The sequence below is a fragment of the Tupaia chinensis genome, unplaced genomic scaffold (genome assembly GCF_000334495.1).
Source record: "Tupaia chinensis unplaced genomic scaffold, TupChi_1.0 Scaffold148607_1, whole genome shotgun sequence".
Lineage (NCBI taxonomy): Eukaryota > Metazoa > Chordata > Mammalia > Scandentia > Tupaiidae > Tupaia > Tupaia belangeri.
The window spans coordinates 2,182,923-2,197,740 of record NW_006208456.1 but is presented as its reverse complement, the minus strand read 5'-3'; the positions used below and the strand labels follow the sequence as shown (position 1 = coordinate 2,197,740).

General features: G+C 44.5%; 1 protein-coding gene across 3 annotated transcripts in view; it reads left to right on the top strand.

Moving 5' to 3' along the window:
- Positions 1–14,818, top strand: part of ENTPD5 (ectonucleoside triphosphate diphosphohydrolase 5 (inactive)) — a 42,022-nt gene that overhangs the window by 112 nt on the left and 27,092 nt on the right. For 2 of the 3 annotated variants that reach the window (XM_014585010.2, XM_027769103.1), the window contains exons 2-3: positions 3,749–3,843; positions 8,687–8,751. The gene's annotated coding sequence lies outside the window, so the exon portion shown is untranslated. The remainder of the gene's footprint in view (positions 1–3,748; positions 3,844–8,686; positions 8,752–14,818) is intronic. The other variant, XM_027769102.1, reaches the window with a different exon arrangement.

Below are 14,818 nucleotides of genomic sequence, written 5' to 3'. Positions count from 1 at the left end.
TGCCCTCACCTCCGGCTTGGTACCCGCCGGTCCGCCCGCCCCTCTGCAATCGTCGGAGCCGCCACCCCCGGAGGTTTTATGGCGTTTGCCATTTCGCCCGCCGCTCCTGTCCTCTCTTCGCTCCACGCAGCAGTCAACCTGTCCGGAACTGCCTTGCCCTGGCCCTTGCTCCGCCTCAGCCGCTGCCCAACTCCTTTGCTTCCCACTGTCAGTCCTAACTCCCGCTGATACTGTACGGGACGGCACATCAGCGGGCGTCCCGGCCCGAACGTTTGACACGCATTTCAGAGGTGGTGGGTGTGCGGAGGCTGCCAGCCTGCAAAGGACAGTGCACACGGGGGCCCTGACACCCGGGCTTTCCGCTCCCGGGCGGGGCGAGGACAGGGCTCCCTGGCTCCGCTGAGTCCTGGGTGGCCGGTGCTGCCCGCCCAGGACCAGCCTCCGGATTCCTGCTTGCAAGCACCGCGTGCGTCCGCAGCCCCTTTTCCTCCAAGTTTCACATAGTTCGACCTCCTGGCTTTTTTTTTTTTTTTTTTGAATCCTGAATACACCTCTGAAAAGGAGTGTACTCCAGAGTATTGTTCTCCGTTTTTGAGGAGGAGCTCCGTAATTATGCTTTCATTCAATGAGAATCAATGAGTCATTGAGAGATACAGGGTACTGGAGGCCAAGTCGTTAGGACACTTGTGTTGAAGCTCTCTGTTACTGCATTTTAAAGTAAAATTAAAATTTCTTTAAGACGTAATTGTAGGTCCTCCCTCTTCAATTCTTTAGGAAAAACAACACCCCTTTCGGAAGTCTTTGACCTCTAATTCTTACCCCTCCTTTTTGTCCCACTTAGCTGCTGGATTATGTCTTTAGAGGGAACATGTAATTTAGTCATGAACCCTGAAAACCTTTGGCATACCATCTATTAGCATGATGGTAATGTATTTCCGGTCCATTTTCTCATTTACTTATAAGTCATGGTCCTGTGGATTCATGGGTGAAGGTCACTGTCCTTGAAGTGGTTACCTCTGATATGGAATCAATAATGTGAAGATTAATTTTGTGTGGTTAAGGTTTTGAAAATGCACCCTATTGATAACTTGCAGAAAGAGATAAGGACATCTATATTTGGTGTTCTTTCTAAAAACTGGCTCTTTTGGGCCAGCTGGTGGCTTGGTTGGTAAGATGGCTCGATTTCATGAGGCCAACTGTGTGCTGGGATTCCTTATCCCAGGCACATGTGTGCTCCCAAAATCCCATAAGGAGAAATGGAAGAGAAGGGACTACATCATGGCCACCCTGCATAGGGTATGTTCTGCTGTGGTGAGCCCCCACCATGGGGGTGGGGGTTGTCCTGCAGGTGGCATGGTGGTTAAGGAGCTGGACTTACACATGGTAGACCGCAGTTTAAGTCCCAAACCTGGCGGCTTGCCTTCTCACTTTCCCTCTTTGTCTCTTTCTCTCTGATGAATGCATGTGCCCTGTAGCAAATATTTTAAAAATTATGATAAGTAAAATTAAACTAGGGCTGACCCATGGCATGGTGGCTAAAGGTGCCGGATTCCCATATGGCCGACAGTGGTTCAAATCCTGAATCTGGTGGCTTGCTTTCTCATTTTCCCTCTCTCTCTCTGATCAAACTGGAAAAAAATAATAATAAATAAAGTTAAAATATTTTTAAAATTAATTATTTAAAAAATACTGCTTACTTGGGACCAGCAGTTAGCATAATGGCTATGTCGCTGGACTCCCATGTAGTTGACCGCGGTTCGCATCCTGGACCCAGTGGCTTAAAACTCACACCGGGCGTGTGTGTGTGTGCATGCCCAAGAGCCCAAGAGGAGAATGGAGGAGAAGGGATTGCGACGTGGCCATCCCCCTGGGGGATGATTTCTCGCTTTCTGTCTGGCGAGCGAGCGCACGCGCCCTATAGCAAAAACCTCTCCCCCCCAAAAAAAAAAACTGTTTACATAAAGTCCAAAATTTTTGTTATTTGAACATAGGCCTACATGTAAATTTATAACATAAGCATTACTTGTAATAAGGTTATATAATACATGCAGAATACCTTAAATATACTACTTTATCATTGATTTTATTGTGTTATGCATGTTTTATTGATTAAGTTTGGTTTTATAGATAAAACTATTGTGGCATGAGTATGGCTTGAGTAATGCCAAGATCTTATACTCTGATAGAGGTGCATGTAGAATCTGCATGTTTTCTACTAAATGATCGAATGTTATTTAGACATCTGTTGGTGGAAAACTGATAGTACAGATAGTAGAGTGGGAAGTCGATACTTAGCAATTCATCTGGTAACATTTCCTTCTATAATTGCTCGTAGGTGGCTTTACTATGAATTTCAAGGATTGTCTTGCTGGATAGATGATTTTGTTTCATTTTTAGTATGGTAATCTTTTTTTTTTTTCCTTCATTTTGCAAGAGGATGTGTAGGCTGGCTAGAGAGAGTGTGAGAGACAGAATTTCAGCCTCCTTTTGAGTTGTGCACACACACATGCCTGGCATGTTTTTCTTTTTTCTTTTTTTAGAGAGATTTTTGCCATAGGGCACAAGTACTCACCGGGGAGACAGAGAGACTGAAAGCAAGAAATCACCCCTCAGGGAGGGACGGCCATGCTGCAATCCCTTCTCCATTCTCCTCTTGGGATTTTGTACATGCACGCACATATACTCAGTGTGTTTCAAACCTCTGGGTCTGGTACTCGAACCATGGTCAGCCATGTGGATGTCCAGAGATGTAATTGCTATGCCATCTGTTGGCCCCAACCTGGCATGTTTTTTAAGCCATCAAGTTTGGGACTCAAGCCATGTGGTCAGCTATGTGGGATCCAGCAACTTAACCACCTTGCCATGGGCTGGCTCATGGAATGCTATTCTTTTTTTTTTTTTTTGCCATGGGGGGTGTGTGCTTGCCAAAGAGAGAGAGAGAGTGAGCTATCATCCCCTAGGTAGACGGCCACACTGTAATCCCTTCTCCATTTTCCTCTTGGGATTTTGGATGCACATACACCCAACATGATTTTTTTTTAAGAGGTTTTTGCTATAGGGCAAAAACAGACAGACAGACAGAGAGAGACATAGAGACAGAAAGCGAGAAATCACCCCCCAGAGGGGATGGTCATGCCGCAATCCCTTCTCCTCCATTCTCCTCTCAGGATCTTGGGCACGCACGCACACACGCCCGGCGTGAGTTTTAAGCCACCGGGTCCGGGACATGAACCGCGGTTGACTACATGGGAGTCCAGCGACATAGCCATTACGTTAACTGCTGGTTCCCCGCCCAACATGATTTTCAAGGTACTGGCTCTGGGACTTGAATCACAGTCAGCCATGTGGGAATCTAGCCACTTTCACCACCACACCACCTACTGGCCCCCTAGATTACTAATCTTTCAAAAATGGGACTAAGACACTAGTGTTTTGTTGAGTTGGCTTTGTAATTCTCTTTCTTCCCAGTTTTTTTTTGTTTTTGGGTTTTTTTTTTGGGAGAGGTTTTCGCTATAGGGCATGTGTGCTCGCCAGACAGACAGAGAGAGACATAGAGACAGAAAGTGAGAAATCACCCCCAAGGGAGGATGGTCACGCCGCAATCCCTTCTCCTCTCGGGATCTTGGGCACGCATACACACGCGCCCGGCGTGAGTTTTAAGCCACTGGGTCCGAGACACGAACCGCGGTCGACTACGTGGGAGTTCAGCGACATAGCCATTACGATAACTGCTGGTCCCTCTTCTCAGTTTTCATAGTTCCTGGTCAACATAGAAATGTGGAGTGTTTTGGCTGAATCCTTATGCCGACAAGATCATTACGTGAGCAAGTATCTCAACATAAGGTACCATCTCTGTTTCTGTTTCTTTATTTGTTTTGTTCAGATTTGTGCCATAGAGCATGTGTACTCATCAGAGAGGGGGAGAGAAGGAAAGTGAGAAATCACCTCCAACAGGAGGTAGATGGCCATGCTGCAATCCCATCTCCATTTTCTTCCTGGGATCTTGAGCACACACACACTCTGCATGATCTTCAAGTTGTCAGGTCTGGGATTTGAACTGCTGTTGGCCATCTGGGAGTCCAGCACCTTAACCACCATGTCTCCTACTGGCTCTCATCTCTGCTACTTTAAAGTAAACATACTTTATATGCTTCAGGGTGGTGTTTTGTTTCCTTCAATTCTATTCTATCTTTTACCAAATGATACTAACTTTTCTCTTTGCACTTTTTGTAATATTATCAAGTATGAAGTTGTTTGGCAAGCCATACGTAGAATTTAGGACTATTGTATATTAACATATGTTGTGTTTCTAATTTTTCTCTTCTGGTAGTTCCAAAGCTGGTTTTACTCTACAAAGTCATCTGTGGCTTTACTCTGGTTTATCTTAGAGACCACGGTTCTCCTCATAAATTATCCCACATCACCTAATTGCAGATGCTACTTTATGGGTGAAAGAGATTAGGTGAATAGCTTTTGATTTTGTTTCATACAGTCTTTAGAATCATGAATCTTATTATTCAAATTGTATTTGAAGGGACTAATCAGTTTTTCTTAATATCATAGGAGTTAGTTATTTTCATCCTACTTTTTTTTTTTTTTTTGAGACATTTTTGCTATAGGGCATGTACTCTTGCCAGAAAAACAGAGAGAGACAGAAAGCGAGAAATCACCCCCCCAGGGGGGATGGCCATGCCACAATCCCTTCTCCTCCATTCTCCTATTGGAAGCTTGGGCACGTACGCATATGCACCCAGCGTGAGTTTAAGCCACCAGGTCCAGGATTCAAACCATTCAAAATTATGCCAACTGCTGGTCCCCGTCCTACTTTTTTATTGCTGTACTGTAAATAAAGAATTCTATTAAACATTGTCTTAACATGCTACAACAAGTTAACATCCCTTCAGGGACATTATAAGGACTCCTGAAGGCCAAAGATAACTATTGGTGCTTTACTTTCAAAATTTCTCATTTTTATTAGGTATCTATCCAGCAAAGCCATTAGCATGAGACTAAACTCAGTTCTGTTAGAAAACGCGGTGAAGTTTCAGTTTGTCTACACTTTCTCTTGTTTTTCTGTTACTAGAGGGCCTGTGTGCTTGCCGGAGATGGAGGTGGAAGAGGGGAGCTCCTCCCAATGGAAGGTGGTTTTTCCATCAATTCCTTCTCCATTTCTCTATCCTGTTGGAATTTTGGGCACATACGCACACAGGCTTAGGTGTGTTTTTGTAGCCACTGAGGCCAGTGTTTGAACTACAGTTGGCCATGTGGGATCTGGCTCCTTAACCACTAAGCTATGGGCTGGCCCTGTCTACATTTTACATTATGGATCTGTCAAATATTCATTCATTTAAGAAATGTTTAGTGAGTACCAGCTATACACCAGGCTCTCTGATAACTTGAGGAGGATAGTGGGGGACAAGTGAGGGCCCCTGCCCTCAAGTCACTTATAGTTTGTTTTATAAAACTCTGACCTAAATGTCGATCTCTGGGAATACTTATTAAGGAAAAGAAAAAAAAAAATCAATGATACTTGTTAAAGCATGGCAATGAAGGTTTTATTCAGGACTGCTGATGTAGGTATAGAGACCACTGCAATAAGTTCTTACAGTTGGGGAGAAAAATTGAGCTCAATTTTAAATACAGCATGGATTCATAGAGATTCATAGCCAAGAAAAGGTGTTGTAACAGGGGTTAATGAATGGAAAATGACTAAGAAGAAGTATCAGGATTAACAGGGATTCTGGCTGAAGACAGCCAGGGTGATCAGACATCACTTGTAGGATGGTGGAGGACAATCAGATATTAAGGCTGGGGGGTGGGTGCAGTTCTTGCTAAACTAACTTAACAGTGTTCTTCACTAAAACTAGATTTTACAAGGACGTGCACAGAAGGGCCTAGCAGAAGTTTCAGAGCCCGACTAAAGTTTAGCCAAGCAAGGGCCAGCAGATGGCATAGTGCTTAAGGCACTGGAATCCCACATAGCCAACTATGGTTTGAGTCCTAGACCTAGAAGCTTGAAGCTCACAATGAGCGCGTGTGCATGCATGCCCAGAATCCAGAAGGGAGAATGGAAGTAAAGGGATTGCAATGTGGCTATCCCTGCTGGGGGCGATTTCTCACTTTTTGTCCCTGTGTCTTCAGTGTGTGCATGTGCCCTATAGCAAAAATCTCTCCGAAGGGACCAGCAGGTGGCATAATGGTTATGTTGCTGGATTCCCACATGATCTTCTGTGGTTTGAGTCCTGGACCAGGTGGCTTCAAACCCACACCGGGCACGTGTATGTGCGTGGCCAAGATCCCAAGAGGTGAATAGAGAAGGGGTTGCGGCGTGGCCATCTCTTCTGGGGCAGTGGGTGATTTCTTGCTTTCTGTCTCTCTGTCTCTCTCTGGTGAGCACACATACCCTATAGCAAAAATCTCTCTCAAAAAAAAAAAAAAAAAAAGCTTAGCCAAGCAAAGAATGTTTGTCAACAAGGGAACCGGAAGTTAGCATAATGGCTATGTCACTGGACTCCCACGTAGTCGACCGTGGTTCGCGTCCCGGACCCGGTGGCTTAAAACTCATGCCGGGCACATGTGCGTGTGTGCCCAAGATCCCAAGAGGAGAATGGAGAAGGGATTGCAGCGTGACCATACCCCCCGGGGGATTTCTCGCTTTCTGTTTCTAATGTCTCTCTCTGTCTGTCTGGTGAGCGCACGTGCCCTATAGTGAAAATCTCTCCCCCCAACAAAAAAAAAAGAATTTTTGTCAACTCAACTTCATTGGTGCCTGTACAAAAACAAATATTTAATAAATGGCACCAAGCAATGATTGGTAATGGGGAGATGGCATAAGCCCTGTGTGCTGCAGGGATTTGGAGGCATTTAAGACTGTCATAGGGTCAGTTTGCAGGAGGTGAACCAAAATGAAGAGGGAACACTCTCTGAGAAGGTAGGGTAATGTGAGCAAAGGGTGCTTGAAGTGTGGTGTAGTTTAACAGATCAGTGATTCCTAAAGTGTGATCCATAGACCAGTAACATCAGCATCACCTGGAACCTATTAGTGATGCAACTTTATAGTCCCTACCTGAGACCTACTGAATCAGACACTCTGTCAGTGAGGCCCAGCCATCTATGGTTCATCAAGACTTCCAGGTGGCTCTGATGCATGTTAAAATTTGAGAACTACTGCCCTAGAGCAGAGGTTTCTTGTTTGGAAGCAATGAGTAGAAAACTCTGGAAAGGTAGGCTAGGAACTCACAGTAAAGAATTTAGAATGTCAGGGCCAGCAGGTGGCATGGTGGTTAGGGTGTTGGAATTTCCACATGGCTGACTGGTTCAAATCTTGGACCTGGCGTCTTACTTTCTCCTTCTCTCTCTTTCTTTGGCAAAACTCATGTGAAAAAATAATAATAAATAAATAATAATTATTTAAAAAATTAGAATATCAGGCAAGGAATTCATCTTTTCATCTTGCATATCAGAGTCATCACCTTGTGACTTGAGGGCTGGATTTGACCTTTAGATGTATTTTGTTTGGGCAGCCTGGTGGGTTTTTTTTAGGTTTAAGTGGAATTAGTTGTCACCATTTTAAAAACAGCAGATTTTATGTAGACATCTTGCATTCAACTTATCTTGGAAAATCTTAGGACCTGGCAGCAACTGGTGGGAAGAGCAAGAAGCTCCCTCCCCTTTTTTTTCATTGTCAGAGGATGTGCTTGCCTGCCACAGAGAGAGTGAGTGAATGTACCCCAGTGGAGTGTGGTCATGCTGCAGTCTTTTTTTCCTCCATTTCTCTATCCTGTCAGGATTTGGGGCAGGCATGCACATGTGCCTAGTGTGTTCTCTATCCTATCAGGATTTGGGGCAAGCATGCACATGTACCTAGGATCCAAACCACAGATGGCCATGTAGGATCTGGCTCCCTTAACCAGTAGACTACAGGACCAGCCCCAAGCTGCCACTCCCCTGTTTTTTAAGTTTTGCTTTAAGACACATGTGCTTGCTGGGGACAGAAAGAGCGAGAAAGTGAGAAATCACTCCCCTGAGTGGATGCCCTTGTCATAGTCCCTTTTCCTCCATCTTCCTCTCGGTATTGTGGGCACACACACGTGTCTGGCGTGCTTTTCATGCTGCCAGTTCTGAGACTCAGCGTGAAGTAAGCCAGCTGGGATCTAGCCACCTTAACCACCACACTACCAGTTGACTCCACGCTGCCCCTTTAGGTGGGACATGTTTGCTCCAGTGTGCCAGAGTCCCCTCCACATTTGTTGTCTTTCTTACACCTTTAAGTTATTTACATTTCCTTCCCGGCCTCTGTAGGTATGAGTTTGTAACTTCTGTTGTGGAAAGTGAAAAATTCATGAAAGCTTTGGGAGTAAGCACATTTATGCATTTATTAATTCATTTATTCATTCAACAAGCATTGATTAATGAATTACATGTCAGGTTTTAGTGTACCAAGTACTTAGTGTCCAAAGATGAATACATTTCAGGCCAGCAGGTGGCATAGAGGTTAGGGTGTCGGATTCCATGTGGCCAACTGAGCAGTTCAAATCTCTTACCTGGCTGCTTGAAAAACATGCTGAGCATATGTGCATGCATCCCCAGAATCCCAAGAAGAAAATGTACACAAGATTGTGGTGTGATTATGTACCAACAACCAAAGATAAGAGAATTTTGCATTTATGATGTTAATCTTCCATAGGTTGAAAAAGTGACATGTTATTTGAAGAAACAAAGGGAAAAATCCAAAAGGAAAAGAAAAAGTTGGTAAGTAACCTGAATAACGTAATACCCTACTTTTTCATAACTCAGATTTCTGCAAAGGTTTTTGCTATTGGGCACATGCGCTCGCCAGAAAGATAGAAACAGACAGAGAGACAGAAAGCGAGAAATCACCCCCTCAGGGGGGATGGTCATGCCGCAGTCCCTTCTCCATTCTCCTCTTGGGATCTTGGGCGCACACACACATGCGCCCAGCATGAGTTTAAGCCACCGGGTCCGGGACTCGAACCATGGTCGACTACGTGTGAGTTCAGCAACATAGCCATTACGCTAACTGCTGGTTCCAAATTCTACTCTCTTGTTCCTGGCTGAGAGTTCACAGTAATTGGGAATGGGCATAAAAGACCCTAAAAGAACTGTCAAAAAATGTATGACCCTTATTCTGTTAGAAAAGGCCTCATCTGCATATGTTGAAATAAACTTCTAAAATTTATTTGTGTGGTAGGTAAGGTGGCTGGATCTCATATGGCCAACAGTACAGTTTGAGTCCTAGACCTGGTAGATTGAAAAACATACCAGGCACATGTACCTGCATGTCCCAAATCCTAATGCGAGGAAAAAGATTTATGGCACACCCCCTTGTGGATGGGTATGCTTTCGCTCGCTCTCTCGTGAGCATACATACTCTGGCAAGTAAAAAAATTGTATTATGAAAAACTATACTTGGATTCAAAAGAATTTCATAACAAAATTAACACTTTAATTCCATTTTCCCACAAACTTTAAAAAATATTTTATTTATTCCTTCCATGAGTAAGAAAAACAAAGAGAGGGAACCAGCAGTTAGCGTAATGGCTGTGTCACTGGACTCCCACATAGTTGACCGCAGTTTGTGTCCCGGACCCGGTGGCTTAAAACTCACGCCGGGCGCGTGTGCGTGCATGCCCAAGATCCCGAGAGGAGAATGGAGGAGAAGGGATTGCAGCGTGGCCATCCCCCCTGGGGGTTGATTTCTTGCTTTCTGTCTCTAATGTCTCTCTCTGTCTGTCTGGCGAGCACACGCACCCTATAGCAAAAATCTCTCAAAAATGAAAAAGAAAAAAGAAAAACAGAGAAACAGGACAACAAGGTGTTTTTTATTGTAACTATTTTTAATGCTAGACCATGCTTGTGCATGAGGGGGGGAAGCGAAAGGAAGAGGCAGAGAAGCAGCCTCCATAGAGTTTGGTCATACTGGGTTCCTCTTCCTCCAGTCCTGTAGCCTGCCAGAATCCTGAGTATTCATACTTGATGTGTTTTTAGGCACAGGACTCAAACCAGTCAGCATTTGGTTTCCAGCCCTATAGTCTGTCAACAGTACAGGGTGTGCCACAGAGGCTGACCCCCAACAGAGTCAACCCCAGACAGCCTAGAATCATGGCCATGACTAGGGAAGTGCCCAGACACAAACCTGGGACCCTATCCTGCAGGTCAGCCTCATAGAGCATCATATTTTACCTGCACCACAGTCAGGTCCTCTGTGACTTTTTTTTTTTTTTCCTTTTCTGGAGAGGATTTTGCTGTAGGGCACATGTGCTTGCCAGAAAGACAGAGACAGAGAGACAGAAAGCGAGAAATCACCCCCAAGGGGGGATGGCCACACCACAATTCCTTTTCCTCCATTCTCCTCTCAAGATCTTCAGCACACACGCACATGCACCTGGCGTGAGTTTAAGCCACCGGGTCCAGGACTTGAACCGCGGTCGACTACATGGAAGTCCAGCAACATGGCCATTACACCAACTGCTGGGCTCGATTTTTTTTTTTTTTTAATGATAGTGCATGCACATGCATGAGCAAGAGATAAACACTTTTGACATGGTCTCATCAGGCTCCGATCCCCTTTCCCTAGTCCTCTACCTCTTCGCGATCCTGGGTGCTCATCTCTGGTATGTTTTTGGGTCAGCCTAGGGATCTGAACCTATAATCAGCCATATGACTTCCAGCCTTGGAAGGCACTTGTGTTATCCCTGGCGCACAGCAGCTGAGTCCCCACAAACTTTCTGAAGTCTACTTGTATAGTTCACTTTTATTTTCGAGAGAAAGATTTTTGCTGTAGGACATACGTACTCACCAGAGAGACAGAGACAGAAAGAAAGTGGAAAATCACCCCCCCAGGGGGTTTGGCCATGCCCCAATCCTTCTCCTACACTCTCAGGAATTGGGGCATGCACGCACACACACCTGGTGTGCTTCAACCACTACGCCACCTGCTGGCTCTGTTTAGTTCACTTTTAAAACATTTTTACCAGGACCAGCAGGTGGTGTAGTGGTTAAGGTGTTGGACTCCCACATGACTAATTGCGGTTTGAGTGCTGGGCCCAACAGCTTGAAACTTGTGTGTGTGCCCAAAGACCTGAGAGGAGAATGGTGGAGAAGAGATTGTGGCCTGGCCATCTCTTGGGGGTAGAGGGGTGATTTTTTGCTTTCTATCACTCTGTCTCTTCAGTGAGCACATGTGCCCTACAGCAAAAATCTCTGAAAAAATTTTTTACCAATTGCTATTAAAATGTTATCAGGGATCAGCAGGTGGCATGGTGGTTAAAGCACTGGACTCCCATATGGCAAATCCCAGAGCTACCAGCTCACTTTCTTACTTTCTCTCTTTCTATATCTCTAGTGAGTGTGCATGCCCTATAGCAAATTTAAAATAATAATAATAAATAGATAAAATCTTTTAAAAAATTAAATGTTATATTTAGAGGGAAAGCATCTTAAAGACATACTAGAAAAATGTAATTATGTATGTTTTAGTCCATTCTCTGTTGCTTAATAACTGAAACCTGAAACTGAGTGACTTAAATGAGAGTAGAGTTTTGGGGTCAGTCCCATCTCCTGGTGTTAAGAGAGCTAGATCCCACATGGCTATGGGGTTCAGGGCGGGCCTGGTGGCTGGAAAAACGTGATAGGCATGCATGTCCAAGATCCCGGCAGGATGGAGAAATGGTGAAAGAATTGTGCCATGACCACATCCCATAGGGAGGTGCTTTCTCTGTCTCTTTCTTTCCCTCTCTGGCAAGCACACATGCCCTCTAGAAATAAAAAAAGGAAAAAGGAAGTGGATGGAGAAAGAAAAGAAGCTTATTTATTGGGTTATCGGGAAAGTTATTATACATTTTTGCATAGAAAAACGTGCCATGACTTTCCTGACAACCTAATAACTTCTGGTTCTGGAGGTCCAAGGTCAAGGGCTGCATCTAGTTAGGATCGATAGAGTCCTAAGGTGGTGCAGAGCGTCACATGGTAAGGGCTGAAGCAGAGCAAGAGAGCTGTGTGTCTATGTGTCTGTCTACTTATAAATCCATGTGTTTATACAACCATGGGGCCCTCATCCTGATCCTGTGATCCTAACCTCCTCCCGTAGGTCCCCACCTCTCCACACCATAGTCAGATTAGGTTTCTGTCTTTTTCTTGGTTTTTTTTTTTTTTTTTCCAGTTTTGCTACGGTGCATGCGCTTGACAGAGAGAGGGAGGAAGTGAGAAATCACCCTCTGTGGGGATGGCCACACCACAGTCCCCCCTCCTCCACTCTCCTCGTGGAACCCTGGGCATACACATACATGCCTAGAATGCTCGTCAAACCTCTGGGTCTAGGGCTTAAACCATGAAGTTGGCCATGTGTGATCCAACAACCCCAACCACCATGCCATTGGCTGGCCCCTTTTAATCTCATTACAGTGGCAGTTTCCAACATGTGAACTTTGAGGGAAATCATTTAGACCATAGTAAGAGGGAACCCCTAATTCTTTGTATGTATGAGGTATTGTAATACTTCAGTCTTACTCACGTTTTTCCATTTTAATTTGACATGTTCCAGGCAGTAGCTATTTTTCAGCTGATAGCAAGAAAGGGAAAATACGCTTTTACTTCTTTTCCAGCAGTCAAACTCCAGTGTAAAAAGTACCTCCTGGGGACTAGCAGTTAGAATAATGACTATGTTGCTGGACTTCCATGTAGTCGACTGCAGTTCGAGTCCCGGACCTGGTGGCTTAAAACTCACGCTGGGCACGTGCGCGTGCATGCCAAAGATCCCGAGAGGAGAATGGAGGAGGAGGGATTGCAGCCTGGCTAATCCCCCCTGGGAGGTGATTTTTTGCTTTCTATCTCTCTGTCTCTCTCTGTGTTTCTGGTGTCCTATAGAAAAAAAAAAAAAAAAAAGTACCTCCTGGCACTGATCCACTGCAATTGCTCTTGTGCAAATAAAGTGCCTCCCCGGGTGGATGTGGGCTAGGAGGCAGAGAGAGCTTATCACCTCATATTTTCATTATATTTGTTTATTGGGACAAGATGTACCACCCCATTCAAAGTATCTTCTTATCTAAAGGACTTTTGATTCTTAGTGAGCAAGAAAGAAAAGGCCTTTGACTTGCTAAGGAGGCAGCAATAGCAACAAGTTCCAGCTTTCCCCTTCCCCTGGTTATTGTGGCTAAGTCAAGCCTGAAACAATGAAGAATGAAGTCATGCTGCCTGACTCATTTTAGTAGAACACCCAAATGGTTTCATTGTATAGAATGGACCTTTTTGATACTTGGCTAATGATTTTTTGTTTGTTTTAAGATTTTTCTGATAGGGCGGTGCCCCTGCAGGAGAGAGACAGAGGGAAAGTGAGAAATCACCTCCCAGGATGGATGGCCATGCTGCAATACCATCTCTATTTCCCTCTCAGGGTTTTGGGCATATATGTACACACACCTGGCATGTTTTTTAAGCAGGTTCAGGACTCGAACCTCAGAGTTGGACATTTAGGATCTAGCCACAGAATGTTATAGTTGTAATTTTTTTATTTAAGAGATATTTTTGCTATCTATTTTGCTATGTAGTGAGGGAATATGCTCTCACTGGAGTTACAGAGAGAATGTGAGAAATCAACCCCCCAGGAAGGATGGCCACAGTGCAATCCCTTCTCCTATATTCTCCTGTCAGAATTTTAGACATGCATGCACATGTGGCCGGTATGAGTTTCAAGCCACCAGGTCCAGGACTTGAACCACTGTTAGCTATGTGAGAGTCCAGCACCTTCACCACTATGCCACCTGCTGGCCCCTATCATTGCAATATTAATATATTATGATTAATTAAAGTCCACACTTAGTATTCACTCTGTTGTGTACCTTCTGCAGGACTGACAAATGATAATGACATGCACCTATTGCAGTATTATCCGAATTGTCTCACTGCCCCCCAGATCACATGTGCTCTGCCTAGTCAATTTTTTTTGCCTCTTCCCATACCCCTGGACCTCTGATACTATTATCTGCATAGTTCTGCCTTTACCAGAATGTCATATAGTTGGAATGAAAAATACGTAGCCTTTTCAGATTGGATTCTTTCGCTTTGCAGTATTCATATCAAAGTTCCCCAATGCCTTTTCATTGCTTGATAGCATGTTTCTTTTACTTATTTATTTGTTTTTTAGTTTTATTTTTAGTTTTTTGCAATAGGGTACATGTTTTTGCTGGGGAGACCTCAATCTGCCTTTTTAACTTTCTTATTTCAGTTAGTTTAATTGAGCCAGTCACTACTCCCCAGGGGCTTCCCATTCCTTTTCTACTTCTGTGTCTTCATTCACATTCTTATTCCTAAAAAGTATTCCTCTTTCCTATCCTAATGCATTTTTCTCCTCTGGCCCCTCCTCAGATTCTACCTGGTTCACAGAACCTTTTTTTTTTAAAAGACATTTTTCTGTAGAGTATGTGTGCCCACCAGAGAAAGAAAGTGAGAAATCATTCCCCGGGGGGAATCACCATGCTGCAATCCCTATTCTCCATTCTCCTCTTGTGATTTTGGACACACACCTGGTGTGAGTTCCGAGCTACCAAGTCTGGGACTCTAACTGAGGTTGGCTATGTGGGAGTTCAGTGCCTTAACCACTACACTACCTGCTAGCCCCCCGTAAATCCCTCTTTTTTTTTGGAGAGGTTTTTTTTGCTATAAGGCGCGTGCGCTTGCCAGCCAGACAGGGAGAGACAGAGAGACAGAAAGCGAGAAATCACCCCCCAGGGGGGATGGTCACGCCACAATCCCTTCTCCTCTATTCTCCTCTCGGGATCTTGGGCATGCACGCACACACACC